Source organism: Cryptomeria japonica, chromosome 6 (genome assembly GCF_030272615.1).
Source record: "Cryptomeria japonica chromosome 6, Sugi_1.0, whole genome shotgun sequence".
Classification (NCBI taxonomy): domain Eukaryota; kingdom Viridiplantae; phylum Streptophyta; class Pinopsida; order Cupressales; family Cupressaceae; genus Cryptomeria; species Cryptomeria japonica.
In genome coordinates, this window is record NC_081410.1 from 625215627 (window position 1) to 625232046 (window position 16420).

Consider the following 16420-nt stretch of genomic DNA (forward strand, 5'->3'; position numbering starts at 1 on the left):
CATTCCTTATACAAATCATATTCCCAAGAAGAATGATAAGAAAAACCTATTATTGACAATGACTAGGTTAAGTAAATAATGATGATGATAATCAGTGATCAGGATATGACAACGAAGCAATCTGAACCAAACAAAAACACTAAATTGTAAGATGTATAGTACTTCAAGGGGTGCATATCCAAGGAATTAACAAGTAATTATCATCATAAGAAAATATGAAGAAGACAACGATGATATCTAAGTCTACATCGATGCATAAACATGTGTATATACAACAAACCCTATATCTTGAGTATACACAACAATTCAAGTTAACTATGCAATGATAAAATAAAGGGAGGTGGTATGTTTATATTAATATGTGTGCTTTTAATTATTGATGGGGTGCGATTACACCCAAACAACAACATGTTATTTGTTAAGAGGCACAGGTTTGTTAAGGTAAGGCACAATTTTGTTAACGAGAAAAGTACGGTGTGAAGGGGCACCACTCTTAAAAAGGCTACGACTGTAGGAAGGTACATAACCCTTCCTTATCAATTGAAGGCTATATAAAGGGGAACTCCATTTCAAAGAGGAGTGCTAAGGAGATCAGGGAAAAAGACATAAAGTCCACATTAAAGAAGAAATCAAAATTAAATACTATCATTATCATAACAACAAATTGGTATGTTGTATCTTACTTATGATCTTATGCTTGTTTACATTTATGTTATGTTATGTTTTTATTCTATCAGGAATAATGTGCATATATATATTAGTAATAAGTTATTATATTTATTTGGGTATGAATACGTATAAAGAAGTATTGTCAATAAGGTTTGCATTTGTTAATAATAGGGAGATTGGATTTATGCTTAGTTACATTTATGTACGTATGCATTCATTAATACATGAAACATTATTATATTAATTGCCTAGTCTTTAATCATGTGTTATTTCCTTTGAGAGGATAGGTTGGTGTGTGTAGGGAGAGGCGGAGTAAATCCTCACAAGATAGGTAAGCCCAAGATGGGGTATGGACAGAGTCAAAACCTTGAGGGAGCCTACTTGTAGACTAGTTTCCAAGTGCCCTATTATAGTAAATCTTCGTCCTCTGTTAGGGCTAGGAAAGAAGTAAGGACAGGGCCTAAATATAATAATTATTTAAATTTGTATTATGAATAATTAATTGTTCTCTAGTTTCAATGAACTGATTAAAAGCATGATAAGTGATGATGATGTATGTTTAATTATGGGAAATAGGCTGATTGAAAGCATGATAAGTGATAATGATGTATGCTTAATTATGTGAAATACTCTTGCTCCTAGTAGGGGACATATAAGCACATACACAAGCCCCAACCATTCAGATCCCTTTCAGTTTGCTTTATGGTGTCCCCTTTGTGGGGCAGTATATTAGTTCCCCAACCATTTTGGATAGCCAAGAGCATGCAACTAAACAATCTTAGGCTTAGAGGACGTTGAAAAGAAAAGTGAAATATGTCACCAAGTCCGCTACTTCCAAAATGGAGACTATGTTCAATGAAGAACACCACATGATCACATTTGCATAAAAAAAAACCCAATTTCATTAACCTTAAAGGCCAGAAGAGAAGTTGAAATCAAGACAAATGATTCAAAAATTAGTGAGCTAAAAAGGGAATGACAAAATAGGATGTTAATTGCTCTCTGGGAAGAAAAAGAAGAAAAGCTAGACTTTAAGTCGAGCTAAGTGATGCTACAACCATAATTGCCACATAAAAGAAAGACAAAGAAGATCTAGATTGGCAACTACAAGCGAGGAGTAAGAATTGGTGTGAATCCAACTAAATCTCAATAACGTCACCAATCAACAATTTCAACTAGAATAAAGGGCAAAAATAGAGAAAGCTAGTCTTTCTAAGGAAATAGCTAACTTATAGGCTCAAGTCAAAAAGGAAAAAGATTCTAAGGAATTGGAAAAAAAGTAGATGCATGCCAAAATGCAAGAGTTGAACCAATTTCAACAAGAATTTCAAAATGCACTAAGTTCAGTAGTAGTTGTAATATAAGGAGACTCAATTCCAAGAAGCCAAGAGCTTTAGTAGAGGTTGAGAAATGGAATAAATAAATGATGGAGTCTACCTTGCAAACAGGAGACAAAGAGTTGGAAAAGTTATGCCAAGAGAATGCCACTTCTTTGGTAGAGGCCAAAAGATTGTAGGTGGAAATCAAAGATAAATATATACAAACTCAACAATTTTAGGTCACCATGGCCTCTCCTGCCCAATAACCTAACTTCCTTCCAAGGCTCCAACAATTGTATACCTCCTATTGGGATAAGATCGGGGCCATTATTACTTCTTTAAGGCCAACTCTTTAGTTTATTGCAGATGCTCAGAATTTGGGTATAGATGTTGGTTATACAGCTGAGCATATATTGCTCCTAAAGTGGCTGAATCATGGTCAATTATCAAAAAATTATATGTACTAGACAATGATGCCTTAGTTGTCACAGGTATCAGTGATATAGGTTGACAACAAGAAGAGTCAACAAATTTATTGAATGTAATGCAGTTGCTCTTAAAAGAAGAGAATGCCTTAGAACCTTAGAGCTTACTCTGACACATATGAAAAATTGGATTGAGCAATTTGTCTAGCTAGGTCTCCCCTTTCCTTTTCTTTTGGATAGAATGATATTGAATGAAGATTATATGAAATGATGACTGGAACATAAACAACAAGACCAATCTTCCTTGCAAGCTCTAGGCTCCAATCTTAATGTTGTAGAAGTTGAGCAGATATTGTACCCTCTTGTGCAACTAAGTTTTCATATGGAATCCGCACTATTTGTTTGACTAACATCTCTTTCAGAGAGATGATTGATTTAGATAAAGCTTTTGATGATTTTTTGTTGCATAATCAACCAGCTGACATGGACTGGGCTCCTCTGCAGTCCATACTTTTGAAGTTGTGAACTCTTCCATTATTTTTCCTTTGACAAAAGATTTAGAAGGTTCACAACTCAAATTTCCTTTAAGTTGCACAGAGTTGCCACTTGTTGCTTCTGCATATTTTCATTTTAAAGGGGCTCTTGTTCTAGGAATTGTAATGAAAGGTGCCATGTGGTGGCACCATGAGATTTCAAAAATGGCAAAGAGAAAAGTTCTAGGAAAAGTATGCCAATGCGTCGTGTGTTCGAGGTGAGTGTAGACTAAAGGGATATTGGAAGCTTTACTAGAGGGAGACATCCATCATCAAGGTAGAGGTTTGGAAGTGTCTTCAGTTTAGGTAGAGACATATTTATGCCATCAATTGTTATTCAATGCAGGAGAAATTCAAATAGTGCTTATTTGTGAAATGTAGTTCCCTGCATGTACAATATTGTTGCAACTGAAAGTAATGGATGAACTAGGTGGCATTTCCTTACGTGTGCACAAATAATCAATAATGATGCACAAATCGTGAATTGAAGATGTTGCAATATCCTCCATGATGGGGATGACACTTGGTGAATATGTAGAAGCCTCTTTTTATTTGGATCAATTATTGCAGTTACAACTTTAGGTCTATTTAAGCTTGCAAGCTTTATGTTTTAAGGGTTTTGCATCTTTTATCAAGTTATTTGAGACTACTATTTCTGACACTAGTTTTTTCTCACGAATCAATAAAAGAAAGCACATCAAACTGTACCTAGTTTGCCTCTCTTGTGTGTTTGATTTCTTTTGGTGAATGATTTAAAGTTCTATGTCACAAGTGAGTAAAATAATTTGTCTTCATTTTTGACTCATATGATGTCAATTCAAATATATGGGCTATTGAATCATGTGTTTCCATACTCTTTTGGTGGTCTATAGTGCTTGTGATTGGATATTATATCTTGTCAATTGGGTGGGCTGAAAATCATTAAGTAGCTAAGAAATTTGTGTCTTGATGAGCCTTAATAGGTGCTTCTTACAAAGAGATTTGAATATTTTGTTATGTGTCTTAAGACCTTATACATTTTATTATCTTTCTAACAATGAACAGATAGTGGTATTCTATGCTTATATGTCAAAGATTGCATATTTCCTATCTTATTGAGTGAATCTTAAAGTTTTTGAAAAACTTTTGGCATATCGCCTTTAGATATAGTTTTCAACTTTCTATTTATTCCTATCCTTTTCCCTCCAAAATGTTTGAAGAGTTGGCTTCTAAAATACTGGAGGTTTTTTAGTAAAACACATTTAGTCTCCTATTCACTAAACTTCCCACAAGGGTGCTTCCTCATAAGTGTAAACTTTAAGGATCAACATATGAGAAGATTAATTGTGAGCAAGGCGAGTCTTCATGTAGGAGGTTCTTAAAGGTGAAGTAAAGATTGATATTTGACCCTATGATGCTGAGATAAGTGTAGAGAAGATTGATCAAGGGGTCCTCTCAAATGGAGGTTTAGCTTAGCCTTCATAAATTTCTATAAGTCCACAAATTTCTTATGCAAGGTTAATGCTATTTGGGCATGAAATATGATAGTCCACACACAACATACAATCATCCAAGCACAATGACAATCCTTCATGCCAAATGATACTCCCAAAGTTAGCTTACATTCTCAAAAGGATTATTTTGTAAAAGATAGTCAGAGATCTCTTCAAAGAAAAACATTATAGGGATACAATCATAAATACAATTGGAAATCAGTTAAGTGACAATTTTCTTTCAAGGAAGTGATAGTGGTAAGGAGAACGACAATTTACAAATATAGTCCTTAGATGCAGTTACTATCAAGGTTGTTCAATAAAGAGATGGTGATATGTTATACCATGGTCATCGCAGTCATATGACGAGGAATACAATGATGAGAGAGTGAGTGTTCACACAGTTCAAAGAGCACATTCATATTTTGTGGATAACCAAAATGTATGGGTGTTGCCAAAAGAGGCACTGAGTTAGGTTTGATCTTTTGTGTCTTCTTGGATTTGACTTGTCTTTGTGGTAGAATATTTAGTGGGTCATAAATGAAAACTTTGTTTATGCATGCCAATGCTAAGAAGCATTAGTCATCATAATACAGATAGGAAAATGATAGTAGTAGTAGTTGTGATGTTATTGCATAGAGATTGCCTTAACAAGTGATTACAATCATGACATATGAGACAAAATGCAATGATGATAGGTATTAAATAAAGATGTGCAGATCAAGACCATGGAGTATAGGTTTTCTTACAAGACATGGTTGAAGATCATGATCATGATTTTTGAAGTGAAATAGTGTTGAGAAACCAAGGAATGGAAGTCCTTGTCAAAGGAAGACCTCACAAAATGGTAATCAAAAGAGAGTCAATGCATTTGCCAAGGAACAAACATGAGTTTAGTGATATAGCAGACATATGGTGAGGATGAATTCACTTGTATGGAAGAGCATAGTGACAAGAACATTAAAACCTATGCACTTTAGGTGAACAAAGATTGTAGAAGAGTCATTGTAATATTTCCATAGTGATAGTCCAAGGTGTGAGTAAAAAAAGCATGATAATAATTACTATAGACAATTTAGCAAGTGTGAGATGAATTGGAAGGTGACAAGAGATTTTCAAATCTGGATAAATACAAATGGAAATGGAACTTGGCAATGGACATAATGATAATATCATTGAATATCCTTTGTACTATCAATCTACAATTCTGAGAATTTTTACTGTTGGTGTGAGAAGATGGATAGTTGAAAAGAGAATAAATAATCCCGAATACGGTTTGATAAATAGTTCTATGCTAATGACTATCGAGAGAAATACACAAATAAGACAAAGACAGTCCTAGGGTAGCTTATAGGATTGAGAGCATTCATTTGTATGAACATTCACCCAATGGTATGATAAGACAAGTTACTACAATAATGTAAAGCAAGAAGGAAAGTCAACTTTATGGGCTTATTAATCAAGAATCTACAACATTGTCATTGTAAACAAGAAACAAAAAGGGACACTGAATAACCTATAGTGACTACCTATGCATGAAAATGGTGTTTCTAGTGTACAATCACAGTGACAAGAACTTAAGGAGTGATAGTCCTGGTAAACCATAGGCAAGTCTAAAACTTTTATCACTACTCATAAAGTCATGATAAAACAAGGAATGCAATAAACATTATGTCTGTGTCAGCAGGGTTAGTGATAGCATTGGAAATTTTTTGACATGGGCAAGTTCTCTTAAGCATTTTGGAAGGAAACTTATGTCATCATTGGATTTGTGTTGAGGGTTGTATCTTTTGTGATAAAGGAGCTTCAAAAGAATAATTGAACTCATGCATCAAGAGGATAGGTCTTCTATAGAGTAATGAGGTATTAGGACAAGTGTGACAAAGATACAAGTGATAGATGTAGATGCCAAAGGTATAAGTGCAACAAAGGAACAATTTTAAGATTCTTGGAGTTATTTTAAAGTGTGTAAAAGACTTCCAAAGGATATGAATGCATTCAAAAGGTAGTTTTAAGACTTTATTAGTTAGTTTGGGATAGTTAGAAAGGATTTTAGTGGCCCATTTCAATTCTATCCGACCTAAAAGCGGATGGTTGAGTCATTAAATCAAATAAGAAAATATAGGAGGTAGTTTGTGTTGGTATTATGGATGACTTCGTCATGTGTTGCATTGGTTTTGTCATTGATGTCAACACTTATCTTTCTGGAGGTCTACATTGTTGATTTGGCACTCTGGTTATATTGGTTTGTTGATGAACCGACACATTGTGGTCTCAATATGAATATTGGCTTATGCACAGTCACTAGTATATGTTTCACTGACAACTCAAGAAGTTGATGATGACTTGTTATCATCTGGAGATCATTTGATTATGTCGAAGTTATGGATTGGATGTTTCTATTTGGTGTTTTGCATATTGGACTGATCAGGTTCACATATTTGCCTTGACCGACAGATAGGTCCAGGTTATGAACCGACATATGATATCATGTTCCAGATCTGCACACCATGATTTGGAAATGATTTATTGATTGGATAATGTGTAAATGTATTGAGGCCGACATATTGTATTGCACCAAGACTTATTTTGTAATTGATTTAAATATAATATCTTTTAGGAGCTGACCTAATGATGAGGTCTTAGGTTTTGTATAAATAATTGTAAGATCTTATTTGCTAGATGTATGCGTACATGTTGAGATCATTGTGAAGAGCGAAAATAAGAAGATCCTTGTGCAGATCACGTAGATATCATTTGAAGGTTGAAGGAAGGTTGATAAAGGTTATGAAGGTGTTTGGTCCTCATGCTCAGAGCTTAAACCGGTACTGAATCCAACATTGAAGATGCTACATTGAAGCAGTACATTGATTATTGGATTTAACCATCCAACTGTGTAGTCAGTGTGACTCCTATTTTGTGATTGAGTAGTGAGCTCTAGGCAGTTGGCCTTTCTACATGTGCAAACCCCATTATCATATTCACTGACTATCTGCAGTAGTATCATCTGATTGTGGGTAAGGTTTCCCACCGTGGTTTTTCCCCTTACAGGGTTTCCATGTCAAAATCTCTATGTCATGTGTTGTGGATGTTGTTTCTCTTTCTGTTTCATGCTTTAAGTTATACTGGTATTAATATAGTTGTTAATCTATTTTACCAGCACCGATTTTTAAGTTGGAATAATTTGTTTTGGGTTATAATTTATTGATAACTGATTCACCCCCCCCTCTCAGTTGTCCTTCCCGTTTCCTAATAGTTTGGAGATTGATGACCCAGTTTGAAGTCTATCTAAGGATTGAGGAGGTGGTTCCAACATACTCAGAGCATCTAGGGGCAGTTCCAAGACAATTCAACTACATTCATCAAGTGGGAAGCTACAACAAGGACAAATCATTGAAGACAAGCCATCAACCACTCCTCCTAGGAGCTCAAGCAAGTGGACCTAGTCTCTTAGCATTCATTTCTTCTCATAGATGCTATCACATATTCTCTCATGTGAAAAAGAGATACAAGGAGGTTTAGGCTTAGGTGTAGAACTAGTTCTTTCTTTTCATTTTGCAAAATATTGTAGTTTTAGGGCTCTTTCAAGCAAAAGAATATTTTTGTAACTTACTTTCAGTCACCTGATGATTGATTTTCATTGTAAGTTTCATCTTTCAAATTAAGGAAAACACACTTTCCAAACTTGTACTATGGTAATTTCCCTTTTAGCAATAAAAGTTTAATTTTTGCTTTCTACATGACTATTCTATTGTGTGTCAAATGAGTTATTTTCTTGTGTTTTAACCATAAATCCTTTGAAATATGTCTCAAAAAAATACCCATAGTCAGACAAATACATCAACATGTTGGTTGTGAACTGTGAAATGTTCATGTAGGGATGTTCTATAGTTGTGAGGAATCTACTCTTTTCCTTCAAAACAATAATATATTTGTATTCTTTCTACAAAACACTGATCTTTGTGATGTGAAACTAAAATTTGTGCAAAAAAAGGATATTTTTTTGAGTTATTGTGATTCTACTACAATAAAGTACAAGTTTAATACAATTAGGAGCATGGCCAACATAGTTATAGATGCATTTTAAAGCATTCTTTTACCCTTTTTTTGAGGAGATATTAGTTCAGAAGTAAGTTTAGGTGATTAGGCATAGGAAACAACCTTCTCTAGAGGTTGACCTCTACCCTCAGAGCCCACACTTTGAGAGGTCATCCCATGTGTTAATAGGTAGCTAAGTTAATAGCTTAGCTAGGGCACATACTTTATTGATAACATAATCAAAAGGATCGGATTTGTATCAATGACTACCTAACATTTTTTTTTCATTTGAAGAACCATAACTGAACTAAACTCCTTTCAAAATAGCCAAAATATTCATTATAACACTTGTAGGGCATCACACCCTAATTGTTACCCTACAACACTTAGAAGATCAACAATTTTCTTGCACTATTGCTCAAAATTGGTGCCTTAGATTGAACAAAATTTATTCTATTAGATTGGTGAGTCAAAAAATTCATGGCAGGTGGCAAGGAGAGCTATTGCCATGAAATTGAGTAGGTAATTAACAAGACAATGGCACATATATTTGAATCCAAAAGCTCATTTAAAAATACCATTAAAATAATAGGGGCACCCACATAGATTATCTCAAGTCAATTATAAACTTGGGCCAACAAAGGTTAAAATAGGAAGGGACTCAAGAAAAAAATAACACAACATATTTAAGTCGCAACAATGTTTATGGGGACAAATGCCACTTGCAAGCACTATGAGAATCCAAAATCTTGTGATAGACAAAAAATTTAGAAAAAAAAGATTGAGAAAAAAGATCGAGATATACACACGAAGAATACGAATAACTAAATATGTACATGATAAATCTTCCCAACCAATTAAAATGACAATATAGAAATGCTAAAATATGGTTGTCATACAAAATTTTAACACAATGCAGTCCAACCTTGCTGTGGATGGATGGAATTACTTGCCTCTATCAAACAACATCCTACTGAAGGAACTAATTTTCCTCAATATGAAGTTATCTTACTTAGTTAGTTGCAACGAATGCAACCTTATTTGTTCATGTGCAAACTTGTGATTGCCTCTAAGAGAGTGATGACCAACTTCACCATTAGTCTTTATGTTGTAAGGCAACCAAAAATATAAGCCACCATACCATCATAAATTGCACTATTTATTTTCTTAGCAACTAGGGGCAAGATTTGAGAACTTAGATCAACACCAAAAGAAATGATCGATACCTATCAATGTCCTTGGTTAAACAGAGGAAAAAGTAGAACACCTCCAATTCACATGGTCCATCTTGTTGACCTCGAAAAGGAAGCTCATCCTATAACAACACAAAATTGAAACAAAATGAAGCTCAAGCATATATAAAACATGAGTAGTCAATTGAGCATTAACTTGTAAAATTTGATGCTTGACATTATTGCAAGCTATATGTTGGGTCCAAGTGAGAGACTATAACTCATAAATATCATCATCCATACTATAAGAAGCTACAACTTCATCATGAAGAAAACCTTTGTGTTTGATTTTGGTCACCTTGGGGATAACGGGTGGCCAACTTAACTCACATTTGTTCATGCAATCTTCGTTGTCATGAAAATTTGGATCATGAGACTCCTCACTTCTATAACTACACTCTTCAAATTGTCTAATTGTTTCATCTATATTTTGACAACTTGTGTCACAAGTGTTGCTAAAATCAAACCTATGACATGGATCTCATTCAACATTAATTTATGTGGCATAAATCTGATATGACCCTATTAAAGTGCACCATGCATGAGAAAGACTACATTTTGTACATTAGAAAGAAAACCTTTCATATGCATCCATATGATCACTAACTTCACAATATTCAGGTCCAAAATCTTCACATTGAACTTCAAATTTGTTGTACCAACATTCTTGATGACATTTTCATCATCATGTATAGCTTTGCCTACACTATCCTCATACAAAAAATCAATTACATCTTCAAACTTAGAAAAAAGGGCAAATCAAGGTAAGAGTTTAAACAACTAAACATCTTCTTGTTCATCATTTGCATCAACAACATGTGCGTGTGTTGTATAATTAGCTAATTAAGCTCATTCATCTAATAAATCCTTTCCTCGTATATCTTCTTTATTGTCCATGCTATGACAACAAATAGTTGAGTCATGATTCTCTCTTTTATACTATCATTATCCACAATTGACTAATCCAATTGAAGGTATAAGCAAACATCGTCACTTTATTTTTAGTTGTCAACATACAATGTACTAAAACCTTCCTCTACCTTTCCACAAACACAATCATCACTTGATATCATGTTGAATTCTAATCCAACATCCATGCCACCATCGTCTCTAATGTGTTCATCACCAACAACATTTGTACCTAAAGTTAATGATTTTATAGTCATATCCCTTTATAGACCATAAATGAAAATGACATTGATATTTTCATTTTATGTTTACGAAATTAAATTCTTCCTGTATTGAACCAAAACCTAGAGTAATATCATAGGCTCCAAGAAACATACCAATATAGGCAAGCATGTTAGGTTTGAAGTCATTTGAAATCCTAAAAAGAGCAACAACAAACCTATGGCTGAAATCCATGCTAGTCTCTCCTTCTTGTCACTTATGTTTTCTAGTTCTTTGACAAGAGAACAAGAGTCTAGATGCAAAGAAAATTCTTCTTCAAATGCAACCATAGGGTAAACTCCACAAAGAAAAAGAATACTCAAGAAAAATTTGATACCACATTTTTTTTTGTGTAGTTGCCAAACAAAAAATGTCATCCACACGCTTTTGAAGCAGTCACTGGTGAGGAGGGACCTCAAAGAGATCAATCCAGATAGGTCAGCAAGATTAAACACAACGAAAACACAAAGATATGATGGAGGCAATACAGAACATATTGTTTTATTGCATGAAACTGATTACATCCAACCGGTAACAACTGGGTTACAAAATATGGACTCGCAGGCCTAGTAGAACATACAAAATAGGTCACAACCGGGACCTTGGATCATGGGATCTATCTTCTATGCACAATCTATCTACTTGATTCTATGATCGATTCTAATTGATTGTAGTCTAATGCGTAATTACAAATATATATATATCAATCCAAAGGATGTAGTCGGCCCAAAAGGGATCAAAACCTGAAGAACAAGACCTAAGATGCAAAATAAAGAAGGTCAGCCTCCGCCAAGAGATTCCTCCGGAAAATCCAAAGGAAGAAACGTAGATCATGGGAAAAGGTCGGCCACACACCAAGGAACATTGAAATCAACGCCCAAGGCTCCGCAAGCTTCGGAACAGGTTCTGGTAGATCACCAAAATAGGTCCAGGCAACTGGTAATAAAGAACTCTCAACAGGTAATAGGAAACTGTCATGGAACTAGTAGCGATATCTTGTCAGAAAATGATCCAAATGTGATGCGGTCTGGAATCAAGAAAGATAATCAAGTCTTCAAGTAGAATCCAAATCCATAGGACCCGGTGAGCCAAAACCGGGACACACAAAAAGGAAAAGTGAAACTGCAAACAGAAAGCAAAACATAAAGGAAAATATTTTTGGTTGATGCAAGATTACTATGAACCGGGGATGCTCCTGCATTAGACATCTGGAGTTATTAAAAAAGTGGGCCTCTCACTTTATTGGGGTCAGAGGGAAACCAAGGCAGTCTACCTCTTCTTGAGAAATCTGAGATGAATCTTCAACTGGTCTATCCTTCCACTTCACAAGATATTCCTTATACTGATTGCTCCGGGTACTACATTCAATCCTACTATCCAAAATCTCTTCAATCTGATTTGGTTCCTTCTGAGGCAACTGTTTCTCCAAGTCTGCAACACTGTCCTCACTAAATTCTGGTTCATGGTACTCATGAAGATTTGCAATGTTAAATACTGGTGAAATACTTAGACTATTTGGTAACTCCACTTCATATGCATTTCTAAAACTGAACTTCCTCAAAATCCTGTAAGGTCCAAACTTCTTCATCTGCAACTTGTTATAAGTTCCAATCAAAAATCTCTCTTTTCTTAGACATGCCATCACTTCATCGCCAAATTCAAATTTCTTATGTCTCTTCTTCTCATTTTCCTTCTCCTTATACTTGTTGTTCATGTCTTCTAAATGTTGGTTAACCTAAACATGCAATGCTACCATGTGATCTACAAAGTCTTCTGATTCTGAACTTTTCTGGTCTTCACTGCTAATATTTCTCAATTATGATATACCTCTAGGATGCACTCTGGTAACAATCTCAAAAGGTGTTCTTTCGGTACTTCTATTCAATGAATTGTTGTAGGCAAACTCTACTTGTGCAAGGATCAAATCCCAACTTCCAGTTTTATCTTGCACTAAACATCTCAACAAGTTTCCCAAACTCTGGTTAACAACTTCTGTCTATCCATCAGTCTATGGATGAAAAGTATAACTGAACTTCAAATTTGTCTTCATCTTCTTCCAAAGTGTTCTCCAAAAATAGCCAACAAACTTAGTGTCTCTGTCTGAAACTATGCTCTTAGGTAATCCATGCAATCTCACCACTTCTTTGAAAAATAGGTCTGCTATGTGAAATACATCTAATGTCTTCTTACAAGGTATGAAATGATCCATCTTAAAAAATCCGTCCACTACCACAAATATAGAATCATTCCCTCTTGGTGTCTTAGGAAATCCAAGTACAAAATCCATGCTTATATCCTCCCAAGGTCTTACTGGTAGTGTCAAAGGTTTATACAATCCCAAATTTCTGACTACTACCTTTTGCAACTTGACAAACTCTACAACTCTGCACATATCTCTTAACATCCTTATGAATTTGGGGCCAAAAGTATTGTTCACTCACCAATGCTACTATTTTGTCAATGCCAAAATGTCCAGCCAATCCTCCACTGCATTTCTCCTTTATTAGATTTTCCCTTATAGAGCTCTTAGGTATGCACAACTGAACTCCCCTGAATAACATACCATCCTGAATGAAATAATACAACCATTTGCTTCTATGTACCATAACCAATTCTCTACATGCTTTCCAAGGTTCTGCAAAATTTGGGTCTTCATCATACAAGGTCTTCAAATCCTAATACTGTCACTCTCATCTCTGTCAACAAATTCCTTCTCCTACTCAATGCATCAACAACTTTGTTAGATTTCCCACTTCTATGCTTCAACAAAATTGTGTAACTTTGCAATAATTCTACCCATCTCATATATCTCTGATTCAACTTACTCTGACTGTTCAAATACTGCAAAGCTTGATGATCTGTATACAACTCAAACTCCTTAGGCAACAAGTAATGTCTCCACTTCTTCAAGGCTTGAACTATGGCATAAAAATCCTGATCATACACTGAATATCTCATTTGGGCATCATTCAATTTCTCATTGAAATAGGCTACTGCTCTTCATTCTTGACTCAAGACTGCTTCTATTTCTGTTTGAGTTGCATCAAAATCCACTTGAAAGACTTTATTGAAATCCGGTAAAGCCAACACAATCTGCTCAGTCACTTTCTATTTCAATAGTTTAAAACTTTTGTTTGCTCCAGTGGTCCATTTGAATTTCATCTGATCTCCTCTCATGGTCTCAGTCATAGGGTTACAAACTGAACTGAAATTTTTGATAAACTTCCGGTAAAAACTAGCCAATCCATGAAATGATCTTACCTCTCCAATGCTTTCCGATGTAGGCCATTCAACTATTGCTTTCACTTTCTCTGGGTCCATCTTCAAACCATCCTTAGATATCACAAATCCCAAATAGACTAACTCATCCTTCATGAAATTACACTTCTTGATATTGATCAACAACTTCTCTTCTCTCAATCTCTGCAAAACTTGTCTTAACTACAACAAATGCTCCTCTTTTGTATTACTGAAAATCAGAATGTCATCCAAATACACAATAACAAAATTACCCAATAATTTCTTCAATACATCATTCATCAACCTCATGAAAGTAATTGGTGCATTAGTCAATCCAAAATGCATCACCAACCTTTTATACAGTCCTTCATTTGTCTTAAATGTTGTCTTCCATTCATCACCTTCTCTGATCATGATCTGATGATATCCACTCTTCAAATCTATCTTTGTAAAGTATTTTTCTCCACTCAAACAGTCCATTATGTCATCCATCCTAGGTAAAGGAAACCAATACTTCATTGTGATCTTCTTTATTGCTATGGAATCAGTAAAAATTCTCCACTCTCAATTATTCTTAGGTGCTAATACTACTGGTATTGAACAAGGGCTCAGTCTCTCCCTAATCAAATCTTTCTATTGGCATTTGATCATTTGATCTTAACCAGTAATTATTTGTTTGCTTCATGTAACCAGTACTTGTTTGATTAGATTGTTGTATGATGACTATGTTGTATGTTGTCATTGATGGCAACTATGTTTTAACAGTCATCTAAGTCCTATAGGTCAACCGGTAAGGCTTAATCGATAAGAAAAGACAATTTTATCAGAACCATTAATTAGGACTTTAACCGGTAAAAGACATACATCATTTTATTCCGACAACCAGTACAGGAAATCTATGAAGAATGAGATGATGCGGTTTTACAACAGCAATGAAGACTGGTAGATGAAGTTATGTTCGTCACCACATGTGCTGATTCAATCAAGTGAACATGATTTGATTGACATAGCAAGTATTCTGACCAAGACTTAACCGGTAGTGATAAAAATAACTCAGATCGGTAAAATGACACAAAATTGGATTTGTTATGTCAGTGGCCGACATAACTAAGGCGTGTAATGAAAGATTGTCTAGATGCATTGAACCTAGGGAATTGTAACAAGGTTCTAGCTAACCTAATAATGTTTTTAAGATGTTTGACAAGGTATAAAGGGATATATGTGTATGAGATTGAATGTGTTTGAGAACATGAGTGAATTTCATATTTTTGATAGTGCGGTGATCAGAGGAGTTGAGAGATGAATTTTATGTGATGTTGTAATGTTCTGAAGTAGATCTTATCAGACACTAAAGGTGTTATACTGAGATCATTTGAACTTGGTGTCTCCCTAATAGTTTTAGCAAGAATCTTCTTACAAGGTCACTCCTAACAAGGTGCAGCTGGATCCTAATAGGTCTGATCATTAAATCCTCTAACCAGGTGTCACATTAACTTGTGTTTGAAAATCCCAGTTTCTTGGGTGGCTCCTAATAGGGATAGTCCTCACATGCCTTATTGTATAGCTCTTAACTGGGCTAAGACACTTCTAACAGGGTGTGCCCCTAACCGGGTGTTGTAGACCTTAACTGGTCAAATCTCTATACTGCAGATAGTGGATCTTTGTCGGTACCAACTCCCACCATGGTTTTTCCCATTTGGGTTTTCCACGTATAAACTCTTGTGTCATGTGGTTTATGCTTTATGTGGTGATTGCATACTTGGTCTTATTTCTTATATGCATATTGAATTTTAAGTTGGTGAAATTAATAATAAGATTTGTATTGTTTTTACTTGTGCTGATTCTCCCCCCCTCTCAGTGCCTTATAAGTTCATCAATTGGTATTGGAGCTTAACTTCTTTAAGGCTTAACCACTTGGAAGGGATCTATAATCCTAAGGAAAATATGACGGAAGGAATGAGTTATTAAGAGATGGATAAGGAACTTGCAGAAACCAAGGAAGAACTAGAAACCCTAAGAGGCAAGTATAAGACATCACTAGCTAAAAGGAAGGAACTGACCGAACAATTGTTGGAAATCAATGAAAGAAACTCTTCTAATGGATCAAACATAGATGCATTGTGTGAGGAAGTGGAGAAGCTAAATGGTGAGAAAATTAACCTGAGAAGAGAGCTTGAAGACCTTACAATCCAGATGAGTCAAGAACTTGAAGCTAGGAGGGCAGCTGAAGACAGGATCAAAGAGAAAGATCATGAGATATATAAGGTAAATCAAGAAAATGGCATTCTATATGCACACTAGCTTGAGGAGAAAGAAGATAAA